Below are 10,367 nucleotides of genomic sequence, written 5' to 3'. Positions count from 1 at the left end.
ACTGGAACTTCAGTGAGAAATTCTGATGAATAAAAAATGTATGTAATAGAGTCAGAAAGTACACTGGTAGATGCCAGGGGTTAAGGGGGTGGACTAGGGTGGGGAGGGGGAATGGGGAGTTAGTATTTAAAGGGGACAGAGTTTCAGTTTAGGAAGGTGAAAAATTTGGGAGATGGATGATGGTGAGATTTGCACAACAATGTGAATGTACTTAGTGCCACTGGACTGTACAGTTAAATATGGTTAAAATAGTATGTTTTATATTATGTGACTTTTACCACAATAAAAAAAAACATTAAAAAAATGACTAGACAGGTAGAAAACACTCATGCACTCTGTTTGAATTAGAATCCATGAGTTACACTGAATGTGATGAATTATGTAGAAAATGCAACATTAATAATTCATATTTAATCCAGGATGAATACTTGGTGTCCTTCTGCATATTTTCCGTTACGGAAGCCCATTTGCCTGAATGTGCTTAAGTCATGGAAGAAAGGGAGTGTGAGAACTTTGTGTAATTACCCCCACCTCAACCCACACACATCAAATCGTTTTCAGGAGGCCATGAGGAAAGCCAGAGGTTATGTGTGGCATTTTCAGAAGACATGAAAGTTTCAGCTCCGTGAGGACCACCTACATCATTGGCTGAGTCTAGTGCAAAATAAAAATGCAGAGTCCCTTGTTTAAAAACAACCAAGCATTTTAGGATGGCAACAGCAGAGCATTAAACCAAGCACAGGGCCCTTCTGAGCATGGGCACAAGCTGCAGGCCTGTGAAGCTAGCCTTCACTCCATGTGGGGTTTGCTGCTATAGATCCTGTGGGCTTAATTTGAATTAGTCTGTGGAGGAAGCAACAAATTTGGAAGAAAGAAACTGCTTTTGGTCTTCCTGTAGGTTCTAACATTCGGAGTAATCATGGGGTTCTTCACATTGGAGCTGGTATCTGCTGAGGCAGGGCACTAGCTGCTGAGAAGAGATATGGAATTATTGGCATTATTAGAGTGATGGAAGGAGGCCCTTAAGGCCCTTTAGGATTACATAATACCTAGAAAAGACATGGGTCCATACGAGCCTTCTTCTCAGAGGAGGTAGACATGGACTGTCATATGAAAGCTCGGAAGTGACCTTGCTGACATCAGGTTCTCTCAGAATTGGATTCCCAAATATCTGTATAGGGGCCTGAATGCACTGTACTTTTTATTTTAACATGGGTCCTTAGTTTAATAGAAAAAGGTGTCACCTGGAAACTATGAGCTACACATAAGCAATACCTAGAGGTGATGTGCATCATGGGAAGCCTGACCAAATGGTCTAGGCTGCAGCCCTGGCTTGGTCATAGACAACTGTGACCCTTTGGGTAACTCTCCTCTTGGAGTCTCAGCTTCCTAAAATGAGATTGCTGACCAGATGATTCCCCAAGTTACTTTTCAGTATCAAGAGTCAAAAATAAGTCATGGTTCTTCCCGGTGGTGGTACTTTTACAGTGCAGAAAACATCTTCATCCATCAGACTGCATTCTTTTTTTTTTTTTTTTAATTAGGGTATAGTTGTTTTACAATGTTGTGTTAGTTTCTATTGTACAGCGAAGTAGAGTTCCCTGTGCTATATAGCAGGTTCTCATTAGTTACCTGTTTTATACATATTAGTGTATATATGTCAGTCCCAGTCTCCCAATTCATCCCACCCACCCCTCTGCCCTTGGTGTCCATACGTTTGTTCTCTACATCTCTGTCTCTATTTCTGCCTTACAAACTGGTTCATCTGTAGCACTTTTCTAGATTCCACATATATGCATTAATATCTGATATTTGTTTTTCTCTTTCTGACTTACTTCACTCTGTATGACAGTCTCTAGGTCCATCCACATCTCTAAAAATGACCCCATTTTGTTCCTTTTTATGGCTGAGTAATATTCCACTGTGTATATGTACCACATCTTCTTTATCCATTCATCTGCTGATGGACATTTAGGTTGCTTCCATGTCCTGGCTATTGTAAATAGTGCTGCAATGAACATTGGGGTGCATGTGTCTTCTTGAATTATGGTTTTCTCTGGGTATATGCCCAGTAGTGGGATTGCTGGGTCATATGGTAGTTGTATTTTTAGTTTCTTTTTTTTTTTTTTTTTTAATAAGTTTATTTATTTATTTTTGGCTGTGTTGGGTCTTTGTTGCTGCTTGCGGGCTTTCTCTAGTTGCGGTGAGCGGGGGCTACCCTTCGTTGTGGTGTGCGGGCTTCTCATTGCGGTGGCTTCTCTTGTTGCGGAGCACGGGCTCTAGGCATGTGGGCTTCAGTAGTTGTGGTGCACGGGCTTAGTTGCTCTGCGGCATGTGGGATCTTCCCGGACCAGGGCTCGAACCCGTGTCCCCTGCACTGGCAGGCGGATTCTTAACCACTGCGCCACCAGGGAAGCCCTATTTTTAGTTTCTTAAGGAACCTCCATACTGTTCTCCATAGTGGCTGTATTGATTTACATCCCCACCAACAGTGCAAGAGGGTTCCCTTTTCTCCACACCCCCTCTAGCATTTATTGTTTGTAGATTTTCTGATGATGCCCATTCTAACTGGTGTGAGGTCATACCACATTGTAGTTTTGATTTGCATTTCTCTAATGACTAGTGATGTTGAGCATCTTTTCATGTGCCTCTTGGTCATCTGTATGAATCAGACCTCATTCTGCAATTGTTGAAACCAGGCCTTCTGCTTCTCATCAGTCTCCTTCCATTTCTCCTCACTGCCTCCTGGCACACATTTTCTTATTATAGTTTGGAAATGAGCTTCACATTATCTCTAGCCCATAATTTTTTCTTATTGGGGGTTTATACTATAGGATACTTTTGTCTCAAGTATCTTGATGGGGCAGAGACATTGAAGAGGTGTCTCTGCATCTGCAGACACAAGCAGTGTGCAGACTTGATCTCTGTAATGGAAAGCGATCCTTCTTCCTCCAGAAGTGGGTGTAAATCAATGTGCCAAGGGAAAATTTCTGAAAACATTTAGACTTAATTCTAACTTACATTAAATCCTATACATACCTCCCAGGAAAGCAGGGAAATTCTTTCTTGCTCCTGTCACCAAAGGGGTCACCAAAGGGGAAAGAAAACAAACCAAGTCCACAAAGCAACAAAGTGGTGTGACAGAAATAGGATGGCTAAACTTTAGATCTGACATGACCCATCAAGTGTAAGTGTGGAAATAGCCAGTGTCCATGACAAAACAGTAGAGCCAGGCCATCAGTACTAAGATAGGGATGGAGGCAGGAGGGCTGGACCTCACACAAAACTCAGACAGTAGGAGCTGGGGTTTGCTGCAAGTCTTCTTCTGACGAATTTACGCTCATGCCCAGAGTCACATTGCTGGCTGCTATGTTCAGCTGTTTTGTTGGCCAAGTGTGAATCGATCAAAAAAATTTGTCACTACTTTAATTTGATTAGCATCATGGAAAGAGCATGGTCTTTGGATCAGACATTTTAAATCTGTGTGAATTTATAAAATAAAAACTAAAAATAATAATGATACTTGATTCACAGATTGACTTAAGGATTTTATGTTAAAATGTATATCAAAGTTCCTGGAACTTGGTTACAAAAAGATAGGGTTAAATTCCATGAAATATTTAAAAACCTGCAAAAAGTCAAGAGAGATTATGCTTTAAGGGAATGTATTATATATAGAGACTGCTCTGGCACAATGAAGTCTTAGGACTCTGTAACCAGAATTTGGTATTAGATTAATAGAAAAGCAGTCAGAGGAGGATGCAGAATCAGAGTGATTTGATGTCAGTGACCAAGCAGACCAAAGATGAGGGGCAATTAACTTGAGCCCAAGGACTCATCTTTAATTCTTGAGCAAGAAAAAGTTAGTTAATTGGTAGGAAATGAGGGTAAGACAAAGCATTGATAGTCCTGAGAAAGACGTCTGATGTCAGGGTTGAAGGAGAATGGATTACTTGCACAGTCACTTAATAAACATTTATTGGACCCGACTATGAACAAGTCATTTGAAGTTGCCTTCAAGTTATAGTTGAATAGGAGATGCATGGCACGTCATAGGCACTAGAAAGCAAAGTACCCAAAGAAAAGCACTACAGTAGTTCAGATGGCCTAGGGTTGAATGGATTAAGGAGGTTTGCCGAGAAGGTGACATTTGAGATAGTCCTTAAAGCAGGTCCTTCAGACTATAGCTTGTAAATTTATTAAAAATATGAAAGAGAAGAGAAACTACACATGGTAAGAATAAGCATTGTGTTCTGAAATTTTCATTTCAATGTGTATACTAGGTCAAAATTTCCATTTCTTATTGTAATTCATGGTCAAAAAAAAGTTTGAAAGCCATTGCCTTAAAAGATGAGTAGGATTTGGACATGCTTCTTTGAGCTCCTGTTCTTTGTGACTCAGCTATGTTATTTCTTGAGCTACCCTTGTGTTACTAGTCTCTCTTTCTTGCCCTCCCAACTCTGATTTGAGCTTCAAAACTCAGTTTAGGCACTGGCCTCCTTCCATAAGATTTTCTTGATTCCCTCACACTCTCCATCTCTACTCCAGTGGGGGTTGAATGCTTCATCGCCAGGTTCCCACTGAACCCCGTACTTACACATTTCACAGCACTTATCATATTATATAACGATTGCTTTTACTTTCTTGACTACCTCCACCCTCATAATGAGCTTCCTGGGGTCAGAGCCTGAGTCTTATTCAGGGGTAACCTTGTGGGCATAGAGCCTGTGCAGTCACATAGGGCTCCGTAATTAGAAGACCCCTGTGCTTGTAATGCTCCACTGCCACTGTCTTAAAATTTTTAATAATTTTAAAATTAAGAGCCTGAATTTTCTTTTTATACTGGGCCTACAGATTATGTAGCCCACTCTGTTCTTATTTACCCTAGTGTACCAGAGCCTAGGTTGGTCAACAGTGTAAGACAACCACAAATGAATGAATGAGTGAATTAAGGCGCATCATTTATAGAGGGCCTATTACATTAGCCCAGGCACAGATCTAAGAGTGGTCATATACATTATGCCATTTAAATGTCTGCAGAATGAGACAACATTCTGTAACACCGGTAGAGGGAGTGGTATTTAAGCAAAGATGGGTGTGCAAGGAAAGCAGGGAACATAGGTTAATTCAATTTGGTGGAAAGAGAAGGCATTAGTAGAAGATCTATCTGGAAAGTAGATTAAGACCAGATTGTGAAGCGAGAGCTGAGAGGTCAAGGAACATTTTTGAGTCATAAGATGTGGGCATGAAGGAGAGTATTTGAGCTGCTTAATAGATATTCAACTCTGGATGAGTAAGTGGAAGACCTATTTATCATTTGGGAATGGAAATTTTGGAGGACTCCATGAAGTCAGTGCTTGGCTGCATTTCATGTATCTCTCCATAACTGTGTGAACATCAAATGTCACAAATCAAACCCATTTAAAAAATCAAACTCATTTACAAAATCAAATATTTTAAATGCACTAAGAGAAGCTGTTATTTCAAGGAATCCTTTTTTTTTTTTTAAAAAAAGTCAATAATTTGATTTACAGCTTTGGAAATGTGTCTCTTAAACTGTGCTCACCTGTGATTAGGAAGTGGCTGATGCAGAATAAATTGGGTTATTTGTGAAATATTAATGCTCCGCTTCATAAAGAAAAAAGGAAAGGTTGCCGGAAGCACATTTGTATTGTAAACAGTGTCAGAGCATTTCCAGGTAAGGAGTAGGTGTCTCTGGTAGAGAGAGATGGGACTGGAGCCTGGTCACTCAACATGTGATTTCACCAAATAGCTCAGTGGAATATCAAACTGTATAGACATGTTGGGATGACTCCTGGGAGAAATAAGTGGAACTGGATCTTTCAAGGTCTCATCTAACCCCAATTCTTCCTTTTTACAAGTGACAAAACTGAGGCATAGAGAGACATATACCTGGCCTAGGCTCACACATCCAGTTAGTGGTCAACTCAACCAAGGCTGATTGCAATGAATTCTGAAGATTGCTGCTAATTTCCAGTTTTCTTGGTGTACAATGCATTTCTTTCAGCGATTGATGTTGATCATGATCTCCAACATTGCCTTGGAAATAATAAAAATCTGAACCTTTAAGTTTACCCATTTGTGGTGTGTGTGTTTTTTTCCTTCTTCTTTGCTCTGACATAATGGAATCCAAAATAGAACGAACAGGTTTTAGATAGTCAAATTGTGCCTAACTAACAATTTATAGTTATCCCTATCTAAACATGTTGTATATCAAATATCTAAACAGAGATCAGAGTCATTTTTCTCTTCTTGTTGCCAGTAGATAAGTAATTAGAAGGAAAAAAATAGCAAGAGAAAAAAATAGAAGGAGAAAATAAATGCCATTTGCTTAAAGTAAACCAGCTTTTATGATGGCCCTGTGAGATAAGGAAAGAGCATTTTCAGAAGGCTGCTCTGGTGATAAATCATGCATAGGAGATTAGAGCTTACAAGAGATAGGATTGGTGCAAGGTGCAGGGATTTTTCTCAGGGAGGAACAGATTCATTTCTAACCTTGGTAGGTTGCATGCAGCTTCTTCAGCAAATGTTATTCAACAAATTCCAAACAACACTTTTTGAGTACTTATAAATGTTCTGAGCCTTGTGCCAGGAATTGGGGTTATAGGAGTAAAAGAGGTACATTTCCTATCTTTAGGAGCTCACAGTCTAGTGGGAAAGACAGCAGTAAATAAGCATTACAGTATGGTGTGAATGCTATGATAAACGTGACCCTTGAATATTATTAGATGCAGAGGAAGAGCATGTTCCCAGCATTGGAGATCTGGGAAGGCTTCCTGGAGGAAGGGATAACTGTGAGATATAGGGCCACAGGGAGGACAGGAAAATATTTGAGGAAGGAAAGTGTTCCAGACAGAAGAACAACATGTGCAAAGGCATGGAGGCATAGAGGCTTCTGCTCATTCTGCCTCTGTAGCCGGAAAAACTCAACGTGTTTCCCATCCACTTCTTTCCTGTGATAAAACAAAGTGATTCCCCACTCCCTCCTGATTCTGTAAATTTTAAAGGATTCAGTAGAGTATATTAGAAGACTGCACTATTGAAAATATAGAGTCACAGAAAACTGCAAGACCAGGAGTGAAGAGATCTGGTTTATAGACCTGCCTTCATCCCTCATCATTTATGCGATCTTGGACAAGTCACTAATCTCTCAAGTCTTAGTTTTCTTCTCTGTTAAATGGAGATAATAATGCCTGCCTACATCACAGACTCCTGGTGCTAGTCAGTGCTAACAAACTACAAAGTACTATATAACATAACAAATTTTATATACACGCGTACATGTGCATGTGTGTGCACACACACATAATTATATAGTCCATTAAACAGTAAAAAGACTATAATAATCCTTATGACCTAAATGTTTTTCTCATGAATTGAGAGTAGATGTCCTCCACTTTGCAATCAACCAAAAACATAAATCCGATCTATTTCCCTTCTTAAAACCCTTTCCATGACTCCCCTTTGCCTACCAATGTCCAAACCTCTGAACGTGCTATGTTGGTTTCCTTGTTCCTTTTTAATCTTCTACAATTTACTTAGTACTGTAGGAACACCAAGAGACCAGGTACCTCTTTCTCCTCCCTCCTTTCCTCCTCGTTCATCTTCCCTTTATGGCTCCAGTTAAACGTCTGCTTAGGATATATTTCATCTTTCACCTGCACTAGGGACCATTTTGAAGTACACATACTATCTACAACCACATCTGAAGTTCCTATTGATTATCAAGGAGTCTTTATCTCATGAATTCCTCCATATCTGTAAAAGCCTGGATAATGCTCTGTGACTAGCTAGTAAAAATGGGTCCAAACGCAAAATCTCTCTGTTCCTTCTTTTTCCCCCTGCATAAAAATATCTTTCTGCATTTCACTGGTGGTGAAAGTTTTAGATCTGTTTCTGAGGCTGATCTTATCATTATAAAATATGAAGTTAATTTTACATTTTTAAAACTTCATTTGTCTAAATAGTTGATGCTAAATATTTATGTCTGAACATAGTGCTCAAAAAGTTCAATAAAAAACCAAGTCATTTATAATAAACAGTACTTTCCAGACTTTGTCCGTACTGTGAAGTTACATTTCTAGTAAAACTCATGTGTCTAAAGGGCCTCTTTGGGTTATTCTCTCAGGCAAAGTAACAGAGTGCTGATAAGAGGTGAATTCAACTCCCAGCTTTATGGAGACAGAAATGTTTACAACTTTTCTGCAGATTCTGTTTTCTCTCCGCTGCCAAACTTTGCTCACCTACTTCCTCCTACCTCTCTCCCAACTCTCATCTTTTCATCTTTCTGGTCATAGGGGCTCAGTGGTGACTTCTGTGGTTCTACTGGAGCAAGTGAAGGGGTTTGCAAAGGCCCTTAATTGCTCCCATGAACTTGGCAATCCATACCTGTCTTCCTTTTTACTCTGTGGGGAGAAGGACCTAAGAGAGAGAAGGTTGATTGACTCTGCCCCAAGACTTTTGGAAGAGGATCGAAGGCAAGTCCTCAGGCATACACAGAAGCCTCTGGTTCTTAAACTTTATCGAATTGAGTCATTTGGGGGACTTTTTACTAGTACACGTTCTCTACCTTTTCCCCAGGAATTCTGATTGTAGGCTACCAGGGAGAGCGTTTGTGCCATGGAGGGTAAAACACAGAAATAATTGCACAAGCTAAGAAAAGACCTGCTCTATTTTCCTGAATGTCTCAGGATTTGAAAATCTTTCCATAATGGGGGTGGAAGGCAAGGGATGGAGAAGGAATAAATTCATTAGCTTAAAGCTTTGCTGAACTCTTCGGGTTTGTTTTAAATCTTCAGTAGCAAGGGGTCTCTAAGCTTCCACATAAACTTGGCTCAAACCCATGCACTTGCTCTGCCAAAGTCAGCATGAATAATGTGTGTGTGTATGTGTGTGTGTGTGCGCGCGCGTACGTGAGCTCGGGCCCACGTGAGCACGTGTACCTATCCTTTGTTGTTTGGAAAACACAACACATCAGTACAACACTTCTGTATTACTGTTCTTTGAATGGAGCAGCCGGCACATGCATGTGTGTCACTAAGACCTCTGTCACAGGGATGGCTGATTCAACAAGTGCTGTGTCCACGACTGGAATGTAATATTTAATAGGCGCTCTTCTTTTTTTTTTTAGAAATTCACGTTTATTTATTTATTTATTTATTTATGACTGTGTTGAGTCTTCGTTTCTGTGCGAGGGCTTTCTCTAGTTGCGGCAAGTGGGGGCCACTCTTCATCGCGGTGCGCGGGCCTCTCACTATCGTGGCCTTTCGTTGCCGAGCACAGGTTCCAGACGCACAGGCTCCAGACGCGCAGGCTCAGTAATTGTGGCTCACGGGCCCAGTTGCTCCGTGGCATGTGGGATCTTCCCAGACCAGGGCTCGAACCCGTGTCCCCTGCATTGGCAGGCAGACTCTCAACCACTGCGCCACCAGGGAAGCCCTAGGCACTCTTCTTTTTATCCTTAACCCCCAGTTTAGCAGCATCCCCTACCGCCACCTCATACAGAAAGAATCTTTCATCAAGCTTTATTCAACATTTGTCTCCTTTCTGCCTCTACCACCAGCTTTAGCCAGCCCTCCCTACCCCCTGCCTTTCACTAGCTTCTCAGTGACCCGTCTCTCTACAGACAGTCCTTGACTTACAAATTATCATATGACCCTCCAGCCTACTAGAGTGAATCTAATATATTTCCTGAACCTTTGCTGCTGCCCTCATGTGCTACTTGTGTTACGAAGTCGGGGCATGGGGACTAACATGAAATATTTATAAACTCTCTATATTGCTATGTATCTAAGCCAATTTGGCTATGAATAGTAGGCATTAATGGTGAGAAGGGGTTGAGATGAATTATATCTTGATAATCATGCTACCATATGATAAGGAAAGCAAAAAAGTAGACCAAATTCTGTTTGAATTGTCCACATTTACAGTATTAAATAAACATCTACTAGCAAGAAGGCACAACGGTTCATAAAACCTATTCTGTAAGCTCATTCAGGATCCAGCCTCTGTTCTTTTAGATGATGTGTCTGCACCAGCAATATCAGAAGCAGGATTATAGTCAGCATTAGGTAACCAGAATTTTTCAGACAAATGGCTCAACATAGGATTGTTTAGGGAGCAAGCCTCACTATCCCTAAGGTCTCATTTGATTCTTATACCTCATTTCATACAAGTGAGGGGAGTATTTCTAGAATATTATAGACAGTCCAGAGGCTTTGAGCACAAATTTTCATCAATAGCAACTCATTTCTAATATCTGTTAAGCAAACTAAAATGCCAGTAATTTCACCAATTAAAACTTATTTTTATCATTCATTATGCTGATTAGCAAAGCCTCTTATGTT

The sequence above is a fragment of the Balaenoptera borealis genome (assembly GCF_965194805.1).
Source record: "Balaenoptera borealis genome assembly, chromosome: 1".
Taxonomy (NCBI): Eukaryota; Metazoa; Chordata; class Mammalia; order Artiodactyla; family Balaenopteridae; genus Balaenoptera; species Balaenoptera borealis.
This window is presented reverse-complemented; position numbering follows the sequence as displayed.